Source organism: Oncorhynchus mykiss, chromosome 7 (genome assembly GCF_057628025.1).
Source record: "Oncorhynchus mykiss isolate SJ-2025 chromosome 7, ASM5762802v1, whole genome shotgun sequence".
Lineage (NCBI taxonomy): Eukaryota > Metazoa > Chordata > Actinopteri > Salmoniformes > Salmonidae > Oncorhynchus > Oncorhynchus mykiss.
Genome location: NC_143028.1, coordinates 17,931,799 through 17,954,426, shown reverse-complemented (window position 1 = coordinate 17,954,426; position 22,628 = coordinate 17,931,799). Strand labels below are relative to the sequence as shown.

The following is a 22,628-nucleotide window of genomic DNA, read 5'->3' as shown; positions in this document are numbered from 1 at the left end:
CGAGCGTACGTTTCTCTTTTTACTTCAAATGTCTCCAACAAAACAAGAAACAAACCACAACCGTGACGCTTACAGGGCTATAGTGCCACTAACAAAGACAACTATCATACTTAGGGGCTACCTAAGTAGGATTCCCAATCAGAGACAACGATAGACAGCTGTCCCTTATTGAGAAACACACCCGGCCAACACATAGAAACACAAATCACACAAATAAAGGACATAGAATGCCCACCCAAATCACACCCTGACCAAACCAAAAGAGACATAAAAAAAAGGCTCTCTAAGGTCAGGGCGTGACAATCCCTTTGTTGATTTTGAAGTCGTCCAGACATAAATAGCTGCCTGAAGGGTGGATTCAATTTGTAAAGTGCATGATCACACACCAGATCAATTTGTAAAGTGCATGATCACACACCAGATCAATTTGTAAAGTGCAAGATCACACACCAGATCAATTTGCATTGTTGTTACCATTCTTATAGTCTGTCTATGTGACGCCATTGTAACTACAGTGAGTAAGTGGGGTGAGTGAACGGGATGGTGTCTGGACATGTTCAGCTGGGTAATGTTTGACATTGTAGACACATCGACACACACACACACACACACACACACACACACACACACTCACAAATACAAACACTGCTCCGGGACATAACATGATGAAATGGAGGGAGAAGAAGTCACAGAGACAGAGAGGAATGTCCCCTGTCACCATTAGCAGTGACCTCTAACCCCTGTCCTCCCAGAACAATCTCACAGGCTCTGGCAGGCTCAGGGTTTTAACATGTTGTTGTTGACTACCTAGACACCAGGGGGGTGCCTGTTTGAGAGGGATAACCTGTTTGAGAGGGATAACAGTCACTGCAAGTCTAACTCAATGACCGAACGAGACCCCAGTGTTAGGACTGACAGTGTGTTTTGGTGAGTCTTTGTGCTTTGAGTTTTACCTTAGATGACTAGTACTGTCTCTGTCACTCCCTCCTACCTCTCTCTTTCTCATTCATTTTCTCACCCTTTTTCCTTCCACTCACCCCCTTGACCCGTTCTTTACTGAGCAGAGTGTGAGAAGCAGACCAATACGTGAAGCATTATAGTGGGATTTATTTAACCGATTCAGGCAACAGGAAGATGCACCATTCTTTTTCAGATGAGCAAATATCCGAGGACATTTGACAACGACAAAGCTGTTGTGTGAATCACACTAGCATAGTGGTTTCTGAGCCACAACCTGACTAAAACATGAGTCACTCTGTCACAGTTGAAGACGTTTTTTTTAAAGGACCAGACTAGTCAACATTAGTCCTTTCACTATGACACATAGTTATAGTGGCGTAGAAATGACACCGGGGGCACTGCAATAAGAATAACAACAATGGTGATTATTTAACCACAGTGATATTACCGACTTCCACCCACTTAACACAACGACGTCAAGACCGGCTTGTGATTTACAGATCAGTGCACACTGAGTAAACCAACAAAACAAGGCATATAAGACATAAAAGCCCAATTTTAACGACGTGCTCCTTTCCTTCTTTTTTCTCTCTACTATAGCCGTTTTCTTCTCTCCGTTTCCTTCCCTCCGTTTTCTTGGGGCTTGGTGGGTCTTTAGCGGGTGCTTGGGCGTGTTCCTACTTGAGCGGCTAGCCGCTTGCTGCTGTGTTTTGACTGGGGTTGTGCTTCAGAGGGCAAGCCAATAGTCGTGGCCCTGTGCTAGCTGAGAGGGCTAAGATGGAGTCCTGCGTTGGGTGGGTTGGGTGGACCCGGAAAAATCGAGCTTCGTACAGGAGTCCAGTTCAGTGGCTTCCGCAGACCACGTGCTCTGTAATTTAGTCCAGTGTTGCTTCATGGCCATCTTGATCCTCTCGCTGACTTGCTTTGAGTGGGCACAGGGTGAACAGGCCCCACCCCTGACGTTTATTTTACAATTTTAAGTTCCAACTTATTGAGCAGCGCCCTCTCTGTAATGGCTATCAAACACAAGGCCAAACAGTTGGTACATGTACAATATCTGTGTCTGGTTAGCGTGAGCTCCTCTACTTTCCAGATGGTTTCAAGGTCCTGTGTTTGAGTTATGATCATGTTACATTGCAGGCAAAGTGCTAAGACTGAGGAATCTGCCACATGCCTACTTAACCGTATCACAAGCCCAGCAGATTCCTCCAGTTATACCAACAGCTAGCTAGCACTGAAACACTAGCCCTGTACTGTATTTGAACTAAAATATCACTGGGGTCTCTACCCATATTTGGGATTGGATTTGACAAGACATGTCTATCTTAAAATGCCCCAAAAAAAGAGTTATGCACTCTAGGGCATTGATTTCTACAATAAGTAAAATGTGGTCAGAGATAAGTAAGGGAAGAGTTACTGTTAGGGTTAAGGTCTGCATTGAACCAATCACAGAGGTTGAGTGGTTCGTACAACCAATCACAGGATGACCACAGGGGTCATAAGGTCAGACAGAGGTCAGCAGCAGTCGAGTAAGGCTGTCTCAATCAGGCCAGGTTAATGGTCACCATGCAGGACAGGTTGAGACGGGCCCTAATGACCTACAGCTCCCAATCTCATGTTCCTCGTAGAGCTCAAGCCCTTTTCGTGTGTGTGTGTGTGTGTGTGTGTGTGTGTGTGTGCGTGCGTGCGTGCGTGCGTGTGTGTGCGAGAGAGTGGCATTTCCTTTTTTTCCACATAAGAAATGACTGTTAGAACCAGCTCTGATCAAAAGTAGTGCACTATGTAGGGAATAGGGTGCCATTGTGGACACGTTAGAATGAATGACTCCAGCCAAAACAAATATTAATGTTCTGCCTCCCTCTGAAACAAACTGCTTCTTTTTTTCCTATCAACAATGGAGAAGCCGTATAACTTTCTCTCTATGGAAGAATACAATGGATAGAAAACAAATAGGACCAGGAAAATCAATGCTTGGAGAAGACAATGTCCAAAGTTGCTATTGTAATTTCAAAAGTAAGTAAAAGAAGAAGGGTCTTTCGTAATAGCTCCCACACTAGTTGAAAAACAGTCGTCAGTTGAGAGTGAAAGTCGAAAGGGGTTCTCATGGAGCGAGCCATGATGAGACGACAGAGACAAATGAATGAATGTCCCCAAAGAGACTTGTAGATCTACTCCTTATCATTTCTGTAGGCCTACTCCTGTTTCTTTCTGTAGGTCCTACTCCTGTTTCTTTGTGTAGACCTACTCATGTTTCTTTCTGTAGGCCTACTCCTGTTTCTTTGTGTAGACCTACTCCTGTTTCTTTCTGTAGGCCTACTCCTGTTTCTTTCTGTAGGCCTACACATGTTTCTTTCTGTAGGCCTACTCCTGTTTCTTTCTGTAGGCCTACTCCTGTTTCTTTCTGTAGGCCTACTCATGTTTCTTTCTGTAGACCTACTCCTGTTTCTTTCTGTAGGCCTACTCCTGTTTCTTTCTGTAGGCCTACTCCTCTTTCTGTAGGTCCTACTCCTGTTTCTTTCTGTAGGTCCTACTCATGTTTCTTCCTGTAGTCCTACTCATGTTTTTTTCTGTAGGCCTACTCATGTTTCTGTAGCCCTACTCATTTTTCTTTCTGTAGGCCTACTCCTGTTTCTTTCTGTAGGTCCTACTCATGTTTCCTTCTGTAGGTCCTACTCTTGTTTCTTTCTGTAGGCCTACTCCTGTTTCTGTAGTCCTACTCTTGTTTCTTTCTGTAGACCTACTCCTGTTTCTTTTTGTAGACCTACTCCTGTTTCTTTCTGTAGGCCTACTCCTGTTTCTTTCTGTAGGCCTACCCCTGTTTCTTTCTGTAGGCCTACCCCTGTTTCTTTCTGTAGGCCTACTCCTGTTTCTTTCTGTAGGTCCTACTCATGTTTCTTTCTGTAGGCCTACTCCTGTTTCTTTCTGTAGACCTACTCCTCTTTCTGTAGGCCTACTCCTGTTTCTTTCTGTAGGTCTACTCCTATTTCTTTGTGTAGGCCTATTCCTGTTTCTTTGTGTAGACCTACTCCTGTTTCTTTCTGTAGGCCTACTCCTGTTTCTTTCTGTAGACCTACTCCTATTTCTTTCTGTAGGTCCTACTCATGTTTCTTTCTGTAGGTCCTACTCCTGTTTCTTTGTGTAGACCTACTCATGTTTCTTTCTGTAGGCCTACTCCTGTTTCTTTGTGTAGACCTACTCCTGTTTCTTTCTGTAGGCCTACTCCTGTTTCTTTCTGTAGGCCTACACATGTTTCTTTCTGTAGGTCCTACTCCTGTTTCTTTCTGTAGGCCTACTCCTGTTTCTTTCTGTAGGCCTACTCATGTTTCTTTCTGTAGACCTACTCCTGTTTCTTTCTGTAGGCCTACTCCTGTTTCTTTCTGTAGGCCTACTCCTCTTTCTGTAGGTCCTACTCCTGTTTCTTTCTGTAGGTCCTACTCATGTTTCATCCTGTAGTCCTACTCATGTTTTTTTTCTGTAGGCCTACTCATGTTTTCTGTAGCCCTACTCATTTTTCTTTCTGTAGGCCTACTCCTGTTTCTTTCTGTAGGTCCTACTCATGTTTCCTTCTGTAGGTCCTACTCTTGTTTCTTTCTGTAGACCTACCCCTGTTTTTTCTGTAGGCCTACTCCTGTTTCTGTAGTCCTACTCTTGTTTCTTTCTGTAGACCTACTCCTGTTTCTTTTTGTAGACCTACTCCTGTTTCTTTCTGTAGGCCTACTCCTGTTTCTTTCTGTAGGCCTACCCCTGTTTCTTTCTGTAGGCCTACCCCTGTTTCTTTCTGTAGGCCTACTCCTGTTTCTTTCTGTAGGTCCTACTCATGTTTCTTTCTGTAGGCCTACTCCTGTTTCTTTCTGTAGACCTACTCCTCTTTCTGTAGGCCTACTCCTGTTTCTTTCTGTAGGCCTACTCCTATTTCTTTGTGTAGGCCTATTCCTGTTTCTTTGTGTAGACCTACTCCTGTTTCTTTCTGTAGACCTACTCCTGTTTCATTCTGTAGCCTACTCCTGTTTCTTTCTGTAGACCTACTCCTGTTTCTTTGTGTAGACCTACTCCTGTTTCTTTCTGTAGGCCTACTCCTGTTTCTTTCTGTAGGCCTACTCCTGTTTCTTTCTGTAGGTCCTACTCATGTTTCTTTCTGTAGGTCCTACTCATGTTTCTTTCTGTAGGCCTACTCCTGTTTCCTTCTGTAGGCCTACTCCTATTTCTTTCTGTAGGCCTACTCCTGTTTCTTTGTGTAGACCTACTCCTGTTTCTTTCTGTAGACCTACTCCTGTTTCTTTCTGTAGGCCTACTCCTATTTCTTTCTGTAGGCCTACTCCTGTTTCTTTGTGTAGACCTACTCCTGTTTCTTTCTGTAGGCCTACTCCTGTTTCTTTCTGTAGACCTACTCCTGTTTCTTTCTGTAGACCTTATCATGTTTCTTTCTGTAGGCCTACTCCTCTTTCTGTAGGTCCTACTCATGTTTCTTTCTGTAGGTCCTACTCCTGTTTCTTTCTGTAGACCTACTCCTCTTTCTTTCTGTAGGTCCTACTCCTGTTTCTTTCTGTAGACCTACTCCTCTTTCTTTCTGTAGGCCTACTCCTGTTTCTTTCTGTAGGCCTACTCCTCTTTCTGTAGGTCCTACTCATGTTTCTTTCTGTAGGTCCTACTCCTGTTTCTTTCTGTAGACCTACTCCTCTTTCTTTCTGTAGGTCCTACTCCTGTTTCTTTCTGTAGACCTACTCCTCTTTCTTTCTGTAGGCCTACTCCTGTTTCTTTCTGTAGACCTACTCCTCTTTCTTTCTGTAGGCCTACTCCTGTTTCTTTCTGTAGACCTACTCCTCTTTCTTTCTGTAGGTCATACTCCTCTTTCTTTCTGTAGGCCTACTCCTGTTTCTTTCTGTAGACCTACTCCTCTTTCTTTCTGTAGGTCCTACTCCTCTTTCTGTATGTCCTACTCATGTTTCTTCCTGTAGTCCTACTCATGCTTTTTTCTGTAGGCCTACTCATGTTTCTGTAGCCCTACTCATTTTTCTTTCTGTAGGCCTACTCCTGTTTCTTTCTGTAGGCCTACTCCTCTTTCTGTAGACCTACTACTGTTTATTTCTGTAGGCTTACTCCTTTTTCTGTAGTCCTACTCTTGTTTCTTTCTGTAGACCTACCCCTGTTTCTTTCTGTAGGCCTACTCCTGTTTCTGTAGTCCTATTCTTGTTTCTTTCTGTAGACCTACTCCTGTTTCTTTCTGTAGGCCTACTCATGTTTCTGTAGCCCTACTCATGTTTCTTTCTGTAGACCTACTCCTGTTTCTTTCTGTAGGCCTACTCCTGTTTCTTTCTGTAGGTCCTACTCCTGTTTCTTTCTGTAGGTCATACTCATGTTTCTTTCTGTAGGCCTACTCCTGTTTCTTTCTGTAGGCCTACCCAGGCCTGCCCCTACCCAGCAAATTTGGCAAAGTAATGCATATGATGCTTTTACTTATTGAGAGATCAGATTGAGAATGATGGGAAGAGAGATAATTAAGGGTTGTGGGGTTTTATAAGGGGGGGGGGGGGGCTTGGTGAATCATCACTTCTCGTTTCTGATGCATGAGTTCAACTTTTGGCAAGAGGAGAGGAAATGGAGAGAAACTTCATCTCTCTGAAGGACAGCTGTTATGTTTTCGCCCTTTTTTATAAACCTCCTGTGTTATTCAGCTGCCACTGAGTCACACACGCCGATACTAACAACCCCACAACAGAAGAGATAGTCAAGGAGGGGGGGGGGGGGGGGGGGGACGATTCCTTTATTTTCATTGAATGAAACTTCTAGAGTCTTCTAGAGAATACATACAGGATGTATAATAGAGTTCTCCTTCTACACTGTGTCATGATAACGGTGTGACTGAGCACTACAAAACACCTTGAGGGACCCCTACTTCATCCCAAAACGAGTCATTTTGACTCAAACATTCTAACAGTCTAATAAATATCGGAAGAATGCTCCTTTGGTTGTGTTTATGAATGTCTCGGGTAACATTAGAATACGGAAAAGGTATTATTTCAAAGAACACTTTAAGCTCAGGGGTTTAGGTTTAGGGTTAGAATTAGTATAATGGGGCCTCCCGAGTGGCGCAGTGGTCTAACGCACTGCATTACAGTGCTTGAGGTGTCACTACAGCCCGGGGTTTGATCCCAGGCTGTGTCACTGCCGGCCGTGCCCGGGAGACCCATGAGGCAGCACACAATTGGCTCAGCATCGTCCGTGTTAGGGGAGGGTTTGGCTGGCCGGGATTTCCTTGTCCAATTGCGCACTAGCAACTCTTTGTGGAGGGCCGGGTGCCTGCAAGCTGACTTCGGTCACCAGTTGGACAGTGTTTCCTCTGACATGTTGGTGCGGCTGGCTTCCGGGTTAAGCAAGCAGTGCGGCTTGGCAGGCTCGTGTTTTGGAGGATGCATGGCTCTCAACCTTCACCTCTCCCAAGTCCGTAGGGGAGTTGCAGAGATGGGAAAAGGCCGTAACTACCAGTTGGGGAGAAAAAGGGGTAAAAGTTTTTTTTTTTTTTAATTGTATTTCAGGGGAAATCCGGTGAGCATGTTGAGTGATCTCCTTTATGTAAACAGGAAGCTCTCTTTGTTCAGACTGAGTGGATCATAGGAAGTCAGGCTGAATAAGAAATGCCTCACTGTAGCCCGATGCTTGGTGTCTCAGAGCAGCAAGATGACCGCTAACCTCTAGCCCTTCACCCCTGGCTCTGATCTAGTTGCTGGCTCTTTGCCTGCTCCTCTGGCTGCTGGGGATTAGACGCAGGATGTTGGATGGTCATCGTTGTTCAGGGCTGGGCTGGACAAGTCTGGATAGGTCTGGGCTGGACAAGTCTGGATAGGTCTGGGCTGTGATGTTCGGTTAGCTGCAGTTCTAATTGAATCCCTCAGGTGATAACAAGACTCAGGAAGGGAATATTCATTTGCAACAGTCCACTTCCCTGAGTTTGTACAAACAGCCGAGTGTGTTCCTGTGCAGAAGACTGTTGAATAAGAATGTGCATCGGGGTACGTACCTGCCATGATGATTCATAAGAGCAGCAATGATCTAGTGTTTCTGGGAGGAAAAATATGTTTCTATGAGTGGAATAATGTGATTAATTTTAAGAAGTTATTTGGCCACTTTAGTTGTGATTGCAAACCTTATCAAAACCTATAGGCCTATGGGCTAGGCTACGTGAGGTGTGCGACTATGATTAGAAAAAGTCACACAAAAAAGGCTGGGCATCATACACAAGTGATAATATATCATTCACAAGTAACAGTCTAATATTGTCACCCATCAGACTGTTCTTGATTTAATGTTGTTTTTACATATACTAAATAATATATATGTGGCATTTGTTTTGATTTAGAATGGACCGTTATCATGCCTGTCTCAAAACATGGGGCAGTGGCGAAAAATACATGTCATCTTAGCAATTAAATAGCGAATGGAGGACACTTTTCCCGTGGTTCATTTTCATGCCAGCCAGGTAGGCTATACTCCTGTTGTAAAGATAAACAATGTGCTTAATATTAGGAAAGTGAATAAATAAATATAGTAGGCCTAGCCTAGAGAAGCTGATGGGATCCTCCTCTTTTTAGTAGAGGCCATCACTGTTTTCTCACGCAATTGCATAGCCTATAGAAATGTTGCGCAGCATGAGCTCATGGGCTCTCATGAAGTGTTTGATTAGATTTTCAAATACATTTGCATTGATGTCAGATTGATTAGAGCAGGGCTGCCCAACCCTCTTCCTGGAGATCTATTATCGTGTAGGTTTTCAGTCCAACCCTAATTTAGCATATCTGATTCAGCTAGTTAAAGTCTTGTTGAGCAGCTAATTAGTAGTCAGGTGTGTTAAATAGGGTTGGACTGAAAACCCACAGGACGGTAGATCTCCTGGAAGAGGGTTGGACTGAAAACCCACAGGACGGTAGATCTCCGGGAAGAGGGTTGGACTGAAAACCCACAGGACGGTAGATCTCCAGGAAGAGGGTTGGACTGAAAACCCACAGGACGGTAGATCTCCAGGAAGAGGGTTGGACTGAAAACCCACTGGACGGTAGTTCTCCGGGAAGAGGGTTGGGCAGCCCCCGATTAGAGGGACAATAGAGTGCTGAATACCAGATGTTAGCAAGTTTGGTTGGCTCCTAATGACCATCAGCAGCATCAGAGCTTGAAGATGCCTAATTACCGTGACTAAACGGTCACGTGGAATTTGACTGCCTTCATGACTCGTGACCTCTGGTGTGGCGGTAATACGGTCACCACAACAGCCCTATTCCTGACTCAACTTCTTTTTTTTAATGAGACGTGTTTGCCTCTTCAGATTTTCTGAGTTTCTTCCATGAAGACTTCCTTCTGAAACCCATGTATGTTCTTCCAAAGGCACACAATGACGGAACAATTTCACCCACTGCCATGGCACAGACCACGAAACATGTTGCGCCAGACTGCACGTACACTTCGAGCTCACCTGACATCACATCAAGACACAGGGAAGTGATTTTGGTTTAACATCATGGCGGTGGAAAATGACTTGCAGGCATTCCCCTCCCCCAGAGTTATGAATGAACGTTTACATAGGCCGAGCCCCACGTGGCCTCTTAGAATAAAGAGGTGGAGAAGTGGAAATCTGGCAGGAAGGTAAGAAGTTAAACAGAACAAACCAGCCTGCATGTCTTGTCAGAATCCATTGTTTATTCTGCGCCTCTCTCTAATCTACGCCTCTCTCGCTCTCTCTCTCTCTCTCTCTCTCTCTCTCTCTCTCTCTCTCTCTCTCTCTCTCTCTCTCTCTCTCTATCCTCTCTCTCTCTCTCTCTCTCTCTCTCTCTCTCTCTCTCTCTCTCTATCCTCTCTCTCTCTCTCTCTCTCTCTCTCTCTCTCTCTCTCTCTCTCTCTCTCTATCCCCTCTCTCTCTCTCTCTCTCTCTATTCTCTCTCTCTCTGTCTCTCTCTCTCTCTCTCTCTGTCTCTCTCTCTCTCTCTCTCTCCCTTTTCTCCCTCTCCCTCTATCTCTCTCTCTCTCCTCCATTCTTGCACTCTCTTTTTTCTCTGTCTCTCTTTCTCTCCCTTATCAAATGTTTTGCACCTTTTTCACCCTGTTCTGCATGGCATAAATAGCGTCTTTGAAGTAAACACACTGACACTGAAATACTTGTTGGAGCAGATTACAGAATTCCCCCAGTGGAGTGTGATAGCTGTTTCCCGACATATCCTTCATCTGTGGATATCAAAGTCGTAATTCATGGGGAAATAAGACAGTATGGGCTTATTGGGCAAAGATAATAGTTTATATTTCTCTACCAAGCTTGTGTAAATGTGTTGTGCTTACCTGGCCTTGTTACAGTGCTATGTCTCTTTAAAAAAAAGCAGAAATGTTGAATTTGAACTGAAAACAACATTCCCCCTGGCAAGAGTTGTGTAAAGCAAGCACACTTGAGGCGAACTTGGAGTAGAGAGAATAACTCCAGCAGCTGCAATATGTGCAACGTAAGAAGTGACAGACACAGAGAATACCTGTTTTCCAGAGAGAGGCTTTGGCTCTGGCCATCGCTTCCTCCCTGCTCAGACAGCAGAATCACTCTGGACACCCGGTCATGTCTGCTATCCACTCTTATCCCCCATAGTTGTACTGTGTTGTGGGTTGCGAGGCACACAGGAAGAGATAGGGCTCTCTTTCCTTTTGGCCCCCAGGGGAGGCATGCTTGCGTGAGAGCAGGGCTCGGGATCTGCCAGTGGAGCTGGGGCTGGGGGCGAGGAAGAGGTGTGTGTGTGTGGGGGGGGTCTCTCAATCAGTTCTCTCTGCCTCTCAAGGCCTCCTGTATTAGCGCTGGGGACACACAGACGAGGTGCCCTTGTCTGTCAGCGAACCTCAAGGACACACACACGCATGCACACACACAAGTCAACACAAGGTGTTGATGTCAGAAATCCAGGAGGCCCTTTTCAGCATGTTTTCATGGTGTTGCTGGGATGTGGCGGCAGGGAGGGCGAGAGAGAGAGAGAGATATATATTGCAGGTCTTATTTTAGCTGCGTCGTCGCTCGGCTTGACGCACTGAGCACCACTGCCACCACCTGTCAAATGACAGGGGTCTAGAAGGACAGATCCAGTGGCATAGAATGAGGCAGGAGTGTCCATGGGCCTGGTTGACTGGCCTTGATGTTGAGACAAACTGTCGCCAACATTTTATCACTCAGTTACTTTAGCCCCTGTTGATTGGAGCAGGCATCCGCTGGCTGTGGTTACGGGATGATATGGGGATCCAAATCCAAATCCCCCCCCAAAAAACTCCTATAACGAGACCATTGCATTACCCAGATGCATATCCAATTTATTCCCGCGTTACAAATGGCACCCTATTCCCTGCGTAGTCTGGTGTCATTTGGGACGTTACTCAGATCTGTGTTGTAGTATATTGGAGATGATGAATCCTTTCCTTTGTCTTTTTATACCAAGATAAAAACAGACACGTTAAACCCTTTATACTTGTGGGAACTGGCCTATATGGATAGGGCTAAATTGAAACTTTTCTTACGAAATAAATATGCATAAGCGTGGTACCAACTATAAGGGACTAGTTTGGAGGTTGTGGGGAAATTGTTATCGTGTGTTTTATGATATGCCATGTGATGTTCACATTTGAACTGATGTTTGGTTTGCATGTATGACATCAAAGCGATATTTACTGTGATCCTCAACGTCTCATCTTTTAAAATACATTGAGTCCTCGTCATTTGCAGCATTTCCCCTCACTCAGAGAGCAAAACATTAGCAAAAGTTGCCCAATTAGCAGGAGGCATGGGGGCAACTTCCTGTCACGTGCTGTGCTCGAGTTCAGTTCAAAACTCATACGGCGCTGTGAAGCACAGAGCTGGGATGTTATGTGTAGCATGCCACTGTACAGCAACTGCATTCCAATTTAAGCGCTTATCAGTACCCAGGTCGGCGATTTTCAACCCTTATACGGGTAAGTGTAACGGGCTACGACAAGTTGGACAAGAATGAGAGGTACATGAAGATGTCATGACACATAAGCAGCCAAAGCCATGCCCAGGTCGGCCTGCAGACATGGCATTAGTGTGTGTGTGTGTGTGTGTGTGTGTGTGTGTGTATTTCTGCATAACCGCTCAAGGTAAACCATTAACCAGGCCAAACCAAAACCCAAACCTTAAACCCTAACCAACAACCATAACCTCATCTCAACCTCTCTCTCACCCCAGTGGTGAACACCAATCGTCTGTGGTACCGTGTAGTTTAGTTAGTAGAGCATGGCTCTTGTAACACCAAGCTTGTGGGATCAATTCCCGCGTGGGGACCCGTATGAAAAAGTTGCTCTGGATAAGAGCATCTGCTAAATGACTAGACTATCTAGGAAGGGTCATGACTACCGGGCTTTAGTGACTCATCAATAATGTACACGTCTTCATTTCCTGCATTGATTAAGACTTCCTACATACAGGATATTTGATTCTCTCTAACTGATATGATCTTTTGAACAAAGACATACGCTGTGAACATGTGCCTTACAGTGAAGTCAAGTCTAGCCTATCATACCGCAACCAGACCGGACGGGGTTAACGGTGTTTCGCTCCATTATGTAGCGATTACACAAACCCTCCATTTTGTTTGGTTTTTGCCTGCGGCAGGCCGGCGGGCGGGCGCGGAGACGGGCTAGTGCGAGCAGTTCTCCAACATGTCTGTGCGGGGAAGGCGCAGGCCCCGCTTTCAAGTACAGCCCCAAGTATGTAAACAGGATACCCTGCTCCGCCGGAGAAGAAAGGCAAGGCATGGAATCATTCAAAGTTAAAAGACAAAACTGGGGCCAGAAATAAGCAGCATCTCCTTCTCTACCTCCCCTCCTCCTCTCCTCCCTCGTTCTCTGTTCTGTATTACTACAGGACATGAGATATCAACCCCCTGTGCTCCTCTTGCAACAGAGTGAAGCTTATCGCTGGTGTTAATTACATTCCGTCTGCGTCCCCTATAGGCCCTGGTCAAAAGTAGTGTACTATATAGGGAATAGGGTGACATTTTGGATGTATCGCTGTCTCTTTCTTTTTTACTGCTAATTCATGCAGCAGCCGAGAGAGACGGAATCGTCTTGAATCAATAAATGAACAGCTGTTCCACAATTGTAAGCCAGAGTAGAAACATATTTAGACTCGTGATTATTTTTAGGGAGAGCAATTTAGAAAGGCCAAACAAACCATTTGGGGAATGTGTTATGCGTTGCATTCTTGAAGCAACAGGAAATAGATTGCGGACTGGTCCTTGAATACATTTGACTGTACGTCTAAATTGGTGTGAATAGTTGTTATTATGCAGATTGCATGTTGTTAAACATACTGTATGTGATTCATGGATTGGTTAGCGTACTGTTCACTTGGTTCTTTAGCTTTGTACTTACACTACGTGTGCATAAAGTATAAATAGGTTATCTCTTGTGCAATGTGTAGCAGTTCCTGGTGAAATGAAACTGGTGTGGTTCTCTCTACCCCGTGCTGTTGAACACAGTCAATCAGTCACCTCCATGACGTGTGGTTTGTTTTTTCTTCAGTCACTTACTGTATGCAAAACTCAGAGCAAAACAAACAGTTCACCGACACGAAGGCGCCTGTAGATATGGATCAGGCGTTGGACTGGTGGAGAGTACGGTTGTTTCTCTCTCTCTCTCTTTCTCTCTCTCGCTCTCTCTCTCTGTCTCTCTCTCTCTCTCTCTCTCTCTCTCTCTCTGTCTCTCTCTCTCTCTCTCTGTCTCTCTCTCTCTCTCTCTCTCTCTCTCTCTCTCTGTCTCTCTCTCTCTCTCTCTCTCTCTCTCTCCCTCTCTCTCTCTTTCTCTCTCTCCTTCTCTCTCTCTCTCTCTCTCTCTCTGTCTCTCTCTCCTTCTCTCTCTCTCTCTCTCTCTCTCGGAGTGCATGCTGGGAGTGAGTCGTCAAGCAGGAGTGATTGTGAGAACGAATGGAATTTCTTTTCACTCTATTGGGTTTTGGTATGTACATATATATATATTGATTAGTTTAGTTGTTTTACGGATATATTGTTTAACTATCACTAAGCACGTATAGGGGTGGTGGGATCTTTGAGGTTGGTTTTTCGCGAGGGCACAACCAGCGGGTGGGGCTGGTTGCAATGGCCACTCGCGGAAATGTAGAGTTTGAAAAACTTAGTCGGAGGCATGGAGTAAAAATTCCTGCTGCGGCTGGGTGTTCAGTGGAAGAATGTAGCTTGGCTGTGGGTGCTATCATTGGGTATGATAGCATTAAATCAGCCTCAAGGATGAATAGCGCTGTAGTGATATTCTTAGATTCAATTGAAAAGGTGAATAAGATAGTTGAGAGGGGTGTTGTGTTGCGGGAGACACAGACGCCGGTATTTCCGCTTATGAATCCTGCGAAGAAAGTTATGCTTTCTAACGTGCCACCATTTGTTAGAGATGAAGTGTTAGAGCGAGAGTTATCTCGCCATGGTCAAATCGTATCTACAATAAAGAAGGTTCTTTTTGGATGCAAATCTCCGTTGTTGAAACATGTCGTGTCTCATAGGAGACAAGTGCATATGATTTTAAAAAAGGAAGGAGATGAACTGAATTTAGCGTTTAGTTTTAAGATTGATGGATTTGATTATGTCTTTTATGCATCTACTGAATCAATGAAATGTTTTGGATGTGGAAGAGAGGGGCATTTGGTGCGTAATTGTCCCGAGAATGAACGCGCTGAGCCTGGTAGTAGCTTTAGTGCGGGTGCAACTAACGTACCACAGCGAAGGGATGAAAATACTACAGGTGTAGGGGAAGAGAGAAGGTGGGCAGATGTGGTTGGAAAAGTAGGAGAGGAAGGCATTGTGGATACGGGGGCAATTGTGGTAGATCAGAACAAAGAGGGAGGGGAAACACTAGGTGAGATTGCGACTGCTGTCGCTGAGGTGGTGCTGGAAAATGAAATTGGAGGTCAAGAGGAGATTGAAATAACGGAAAAAGAAGCGGATGTTTTCAAAATACCGAGGAGTAAAAGGAAGAATTTAAGGGGTGGTGAAGGGTCTAATTCTAAGAGAAAGGTAGAGATGGATAAATCAGGTGAAGATGAACAGGTTGTAGAGATGGGGTTTTCTTCTGGGGAGGATAGCGAGAGTGAGTCATCTGACGCGTCACAACAATATAGTGAGATAGATGGGGTGGAAGGGAGGTATGGGATCGAGAAGATACGTCAATTTCTGAAGTTGACAAAAGGGAAGAAATATATGCAGGATTACAATGTAACTGATTTTTTCCCTGAACGTGAATTGTTTATTGAATCAGCAAAGTTTCTGATGTCAAAAATTACAGGGGGAGGTTTGAAAAGCCCTGAAATTGCTAGACTCAAGAAAGTGGTCACGAGAGTAATAAGTGATGCAAATTCTAAAGAAAATGAAAGAGTTCAGTTGCAGTTTTAACTCTGTAAAGAGATGTGGTGGCTGTATCTTCCTCTGTATTTTTTTCTTATCCATGAGCAGTTTTAAGATCTCTTCTTTAAACGTAAATGGGGCAAGAGATGTTAAAAAAAGAGCCATGGTGTATGAGTTAATGAGGGGAAAGGGAAGTGACATAATTTTTCTACAAGAAACGCATAGTAATTTGGAAAATGAAGTTATGTGGCAACAGGAGTGGGGGGGGACAGTGGTGTGTAGTCATAAAAACTCAAAAAGTGGGGGTGTGGTTATCTTGTTCTCAAAAGGGTTTTTGCCTTTGTCATATGAGGTTGAAGAGGTAGTTGAGGGGAGGTTATTAAAAGTTAGAGCAAGGTATGAAAACATCAATATGTGTCTGATAAATGTATATGCCCCAGTGGTGACAGTTGAGAGGGTATGTTTTTTAGAGACATTATCAAATACCATTGAGAAATGTAACAAAGAAGATTATTTGTTTATTGCTGGGGATTTTAACTGCACAGTTAGCGATTTAGATAGAAATCACCAAGAACCTCATATAGCCTCAAGGACGTTTTTAAAACGCCTTATTGTAACAAATGAACTGTGTGATATTTGGCGGAGTCAACATGAAGGAACAAGGCAGTACACCTGGGCGCATGTGAGAGAGAACATCATCTCTATGGCCAGGTTAGATAGGTTTTATGTTTTTGAGCATCAATCTCAGGTCTGTAAATCAAGTGTGATAACTCCAGTGGGATTTTCTGATCATTGTTTAATAACAGAGGTGGTGTTCATTAACGATGTAAAACCTAAAAGCGCATACTGGCATTTTAATATAACTTTATTGAGTGATGCTCACTTCAGGAAATGTTTCAGTATTTTTTGGGAGAGGTGGAGGGCTCAAAAGGCCAGTTTTGTATCCCTTCAACAATGGTGGGATATAGGGAAAATACAGATTCAACAATTTTGTAATCAATACACGAGGAATGTCACCAAGGATATCACCAGATCAATGAAAGCCCTAGAGATTGAAATAGTGGAACTCATGACGTTGGTTGAGACCACAGGAGATCGAGGCCATACTCAGGCCCTCAAGAGGAGAAAAGCTGCATTGGCAGATCTGCTGGGTATCAGAGCACAGGGGGCACTGGTGAGAAGTAAATTTCAGGGCATATCTGAAATGGATGCCTCATCCAAATTTTTCTTTGGTTTAGAGAAAAAGAATGGACAAAGAAAAATTATTCATTGTCTCAAATCAGCTGTTGGACAAGAGCTCACTAGCCCTAGTGAAATCAGAAAGAGGGCAGTAGAGTTCTATGCTGAGCTCTACAAGTGTGAGTACAAAGAGGACAAAACAGTGACACAGCAGTTCTTTGATGGGCTCCCAAAGGTGCCTGCAGAAGCTCAGGTTGAGCTTGAGCAACCATTGTCTTTGCAGGATTTATACACTGCATTAAATGGCATGGAAAATGGAAGGGCACCAGGCATTGATGGGCTTCCCGTTGACTTTTTTAAGTCTTTTTGGGCTATGTTGGGAGAGGATTGGTTAGAAGTAGCTAATGATAGTTTAACCGGAGGGTTACTACCAATAAGCTGCAGAAGGGCTGTCCTCACCCTACTGCCCAAAAAGGGTGACCCGAGGGAGGTGAAGAACTGGAGGCCGGTGGCTTTATTGTGTACTGATTATAAGATATTGTCAAAGGCTTTGTCCAACAGGCTGAGGGAGGTGATGGGGCAAATCATACATACGGATCAGTCCTACTGTGTTCCTGGCAGGCAGATAGGGGATAACATTTCTCTGATTCGTGATTTTTTGGACGTCTCTAGGGCTATTGGGTTGGATGCTGGTCTAATTTCAATTGATCAGGAAAAGGCATTTGACCGAGTTGAACATCAATATTTATGGCACACATTTGAGGCGTTTGGGTTCAGCTCTGGTTTTATTGCCATGATAAAGGTGATATATGGTGACATTGAAAGTGTATTGAAAGTTAACGGTGGTTTGAGTGCTCCTTTTAAAGTGTGTAGAGGTATTAGGCAGGGATGTTCTATGTCTGGGATGTTATATGCTATTGCTATAGAGCCACTACTAAATAGCATTAGAAGTCGCATTGCAGGGGTGTGCCTTTCAGAGGATATTCCTCCTATTCGTCTTTCAGCCTATGCTGATGATGTAGTTGTGTTAGTGAAAAATCAAGCGGAGGTGGATAGCTTGAGTCTAATGGTTGATCGTTTTAGGGGAATATCCTCTGCAAAGGTAAATTGGGAAAAGAGTTGTGCTTTACAGATTGGAGAATGGTCTGGAGGGATCATGGCTTTGCCAGGGGGGCTGGAATGGTGTAAGGGAGGTTTTAAGTATCTTGGAGTGTATCTAGGAGATGAGGGGACTATGGAAAAAAATTGGAGTGGGGTGGTTGAAATGGTGGAAGGGAGGATGAGGAGATGGCGTTGGTTACTATCTCGTATGTCATATAGAGGGCGCACTATTATAGTTAACAATGTGATTGCCTCTGCACTGTGGCATCGGTTGTCAGTTTTAGAACCACCATCTGGCCTTCTGGCTAAGATACAGGCAATTATTGTGGATTTCTTTTGGGATAAATATCACTGGGTTCCACAAAGTGTTTTGTATTTGTCAAAAGAGGAGGGGGGACAAGGTCTTGTACATCTTGCTAGTAGGGCTGCTGCTTTCCGGTTTCAGTTCATTCAAAGGCTGCTTTATGGACCGGAAAATGTGGTGTGGAGAGGGGTGGCAGGTCTTATATTACAGAGGGTTGGAGGATTAGGTTTAAAGAAGGCTTTATTTCTGGTTGATAGTAGCCAGATTTCTAGGGAGGGAGTACCTCCGTTTTATAGAGGCCTTCTCAGAGTGTGGAGCATAATGAAGGTGTCCAGAAGAACTTCAGCGGAGTCAGTGCATTGGCTGTTGGAGGAACCTCTGGTGTATGGGGCGAGACTGGACTGTACAACTGCAGCTGTTCCACATTTCTCCAAGATTCTGGTGAAGGGGAAAATCATCACCTTAAGACAGTTAATGGCCATGGCTGGGCCCGCCTTAATGGATGGAAGAAGGGTGGCAGAACATTTGGGGATGAGGTCGGAAAGGATTGTTGGACAAATGCTGGGGAGCTGTAGGAAGGCTCTGTCAGCGGAAGAATGGGATATGCTTAGTAGCCACAAGAAGAAGGTGCAAGATGAAGACGTCTCATTTCCAAAACTAGGGATTACACCAAATATCCCAGAGTCAGAAAGAAAGGCGTTATTGCTGGATTTGAGAGGGTTGGAGGAGGTGGGTTTGGATGAGGTGAATGGGAAGGAATTGTATAGGGGGTGTGTCAAGGTGTTGAATAAAGATAAATTGAAAAATAGAAAAGATACTCCATGGAGGGTAAAATTGGGCATTGATGACAAGGTAAAGCCAGCATGGAGAGCACTGTACAAACCACCGTTACAAAAGGGTACTGGTGATATGCAATGGAGGGTTTTACATGGCATCATTGCAGTTAATGCTTTTGTATCTGTTATTAACTCAGATGTTAGAGATGGATGTCCTTTTTGTAATATAAGAGAAACCATTTTTCACTGTTTTATGGAGTGTGAGAGGATAAAACCGCTATTGGAAATGTTGGAATCTTTGTTTAAAGCTGTAGGGGAGTTTTTCAATAACACTGTTTTTATTTTGGGGTTTCAATATAGTAAACAACAGAAAAGAAAATGTCAAATGTTAAATTTTATTTTGGGACAAGCTAAGATGTCAATTTTTCTGAGTAGGAAACATAAGATAGAAACGGGATATGGGCAGGATGTAAGATGTGTTTTTAAAGGTTTAGTGAAAGCAAGAATAAAAGTAGATTTTGAGTTCTTTTCAGCTGTAAAAGATCTCCTATTATTTGAGGAGAAGTGGGCCTACGAAGGAGCGCTTTGTTTTGTAGAGGAGGGGAAATTATTTTTTGCTGCTGAAATAAGTTGAATGTATATGTTATGTATTTATTTTTGTTTAGGAATAACATTTGTTGTTTCATTTCTGAAAAGGCAGTGTGTCATTATTTATGTTAACACTTGAGTAAAAAATAAAGGTTTTATAAAAACTCAAACTCTCTCTCCTCTCTCTCTCTCTCTCTCTCTCTCTCTCTCTCTCTCTCTCTCTCTCTCTCTCTCTCTCTCTCTCTCTCTCTCTCTCTCTCTCTCTCTCGCTCTCTCTGTCTCTCGCTCTCTCATTCTCTCTCTCTCTCTCTCTCTCGCTCTCTCTGTCTCTCGCTCTCTCATTCTCTCTCTCTCTCTCACTCTCTCTGTCTCTCTCTCTGTCTCTCTCTCTCTCAATTCAATTCAAAGGGCTTTATTGGCATGGGAAATATATGTTTACATTGCCAAAGTAAGTGAAATAGATAATAAACAAAAGTGAAATAAACAGTCAGAAATGAAGAGAGCGAGGGAAGGAGGTTGAAGGCAGGGGAAGTGGTTAGGGGGAGTCAGGGTACTTTTCTCTGGCTGTGTTGTGAGTGCATCGTCCCCCAACCCATTGGTTCCTTTATCTCTGACTGCACATTGTATACACTACTTCCCAAGACCCTGCGTGCAAGGAAAAATCTGTAGTCTGGCTCTAGTGGAACTAAACGTCTTCAGATTAAGATAATATCCCCACTGCATATATGGCGTGTTTTATTTTCGACCCCCCCCCCCCCTCCGACTCTCGCTTCACCTATCGTTCATCTATTACTCTCTTTCATTCTTCCTTCTTTTCACCTCACTCCTCCTCAATCCTCTTCTCTCTTCACTTCCTTCTCACTTTCTCTCTCTGCCTCTCTCTCGCCTCTTCCCTCGGAGCAAAAACAAACATGACTCTTTGGCACAGACTTTACTGTGGAGGCGAGGATGTGTCGGAGTAATCGGGCACCTCCAGATGTGCGCTCACTGCTCGCCGGGGTTTTATTTCACTTTCAAATCTAAGTGGTTTCCTCACTGTGTATTCTCCTCTTCTTTTATTTCCCTCTGTTTCTAAAGTGCTGAATGAATGGAAAACCAGCAGCATACCACCCTACATCCCACTGCTGGCTTGCTAAGCAGGGTCGGTCCCTGGATGGGAGACCAGATGCTGCTGGAAGTGATGTTGGAGGGCCAGTAGGAGGCCCCCTTTCCTCCGGTATATATATATATATATTTTAAAGCCCCAGGGCAGTGATTGGGGACATTGCCCTGTGTAGGATGCTGTCTTTTGGATGGGATGTTAATTGGGTGTCCTGACTCTCTGTGGTCACTGAAGATCCCATGGCACTTATCGTAAGAGTAGGGGTGTTAACCCCGGTGTCCTGGCTAAATTCCCAATCTGGCCCTCATACAATCACGGCCACCTAATCATCCCTCGCTTACAACTGGCTCATTCCTCTCCCCTCCTCTCCCCTGTAACTATTCCCTCAGATCGTTGCTGTAAATGAGAACGTGTTCTCAGTCAACTTACCTGGTATAATAAGAGTTTAAAAACAATAACTGCTAGCTATTTCTTATGCATGGAGACCATCCCATCCCGTCGAGTAGTCATGCAATCCACTGCCTTATGTGATGTCTGTCCAAGTGATTTAGACTTGTGCAAGTAATGTATTACCATATGTATTTAGCCCAGTGTAAGGAGGAAAGGCCATTGTGGTCTGACCAAAGACTCTAGTTAATGAGGTACATGTGTGTCCATGGAGACATGGGAGAGTTGCTGTGATCTATGTCTGTTTAACATAGCGGCCTGTGATGCATCAGCCTTTGGTACGTAGCACCACATACAACTTTATTGTTCGTGGAAACGGAGACGGATACGTGCGGTCTGTTTCATCATCAACCCATTGTGGCGGTTAGAAAAGAGAGTCACATTTGATGATATGAACGTAATATTTTTCCTCCAAGTCTTTTGATGAACTAATTGTATTTTTTGAATATCTTGTTTTTATGTCCTTGGTGCTCTCATTTGGTTCCGTTCTCTGTAACAACAGGTACGCCGTTGTAAACGTATAACACACACGCACACGGTCATAGGAGAAGAGAGGAGAGGGGGAAGTGGAAATGGAGGGGGGGGGGTGGAGGAGAGGAGAGCGTGGAGGAGAGGAGAGGGGGAAGTGGAGATGGGGGGGTGGAGGAGAGGTGAGAGTGGAGGAGAGGAGAGGAGAGGGGGAAGTGGAGATGGGGGGTGGAGGAGAGGTGAGAGTGGAGGAGAGGAGAGGAGAGGGGGAAGTGGATGAGAGGAGAGGGGGAAGTGGAGATGGGGTGGGGAGTGGAGGAGAGGTGAGAGTGGAGGAGAGGAGAGGGGGAAGTGGATATGGGGGGTGGAGGAGAGGTGAGGGGGAAGTGGAGATGGGGGGGTGGAGGAGAGGTGAGGGGGAAGTGGATGAGAGGAGAGGAGGAAGTGGAGGAGAGGAGAGGAGAGGACGAAGGAGAGGAGAGGAGGAAGTGGAGGAGAGGAGAGGGGGAAGTGGAGGAGAGGAGAGGGGGAAGTGGAGGGGGGGTGGAGGAGAGGGGGAAGTGGAGGAGAGGAGATGGGGAAGTGGAGGAGAAGAGAGGGTGAATTGGAGGAGAAGAGAGGGTGAAGTGGAGGAGAGGAGAGGGGGAAGTGGAGGAGAGAGGGAAGTGGAGGAGAGGAGAGGTGAGAGTGAAGTGTAAGAGAGGAGAGGGGGAAGTGGAGGAGAGGAGAGAGGGAAGTGGAGGAGAGGAGAGGGGGAAGTGGAGGAGAGGAGAGGGTGAAGTGGAGGAGAGGAGAGGGGGAAGTGGGGGAGAGGAGAGGTGAGAGTGGAGGAGAAGGGGAAGTGGAGGAGAGGGTGAAGTGGAGGAGAGGAGAGGAGGAGTGGAGGAGAGGAGAGGAGAGGGGGAAGTGGAGGAGAGGAGAGAGGGAAGTGGAGGAGAGGAGGGGGAAGTGGAGGAGAGGAGAGGTGAGAGTGAAGTGGAGGAGAGGAGAGGGTGAAGTGGAGGAGAGGGTGAAGTGGAGGAGAGGAGAGGGGGAAGTGGAGGAGAGGAGAGGAGGAGGAGGAGAGGAGAAGAGGAAATGGAGGAGAGGAGAGGGGGAAGTGGAGGAGAGGGTGAAGTGGAGGAGATGATGAAGTGGAGGAGAGGAGAGGAGAAGTGGAGGAGAGGAGAGGAGAGGGGGAAGTGGAGGAGAGGAGAGAGGGAAGTGGAGGAGAGGGGGGGAAGTGGAGGAGAAGAGAGGGTGATGTGGAGGAGAGGAGAGGGGGAAGTGGAGGAGAGGAGATGAGAGGTGAGAGTGAAGTGGAGGAGAGGAGAGGGGGAAGTGGAGGAGAGGAG

The 22,628-nt window shown here is 45.1% G+C and overlaps 1 protein-coding gene across 2 annotated transcripts in view; it reads left to right on the top strand.

Annotated features, from left to right (window-relative positions):
• Window positions 1-22,628, top strand: part of ahr2 (aryl hydrocarbon receptor 2) — a 110,894-nt gene that overhangs the window by 14,789 nt on the left and 73,477 nt on the right. The window lies entirely within an intron of this gene.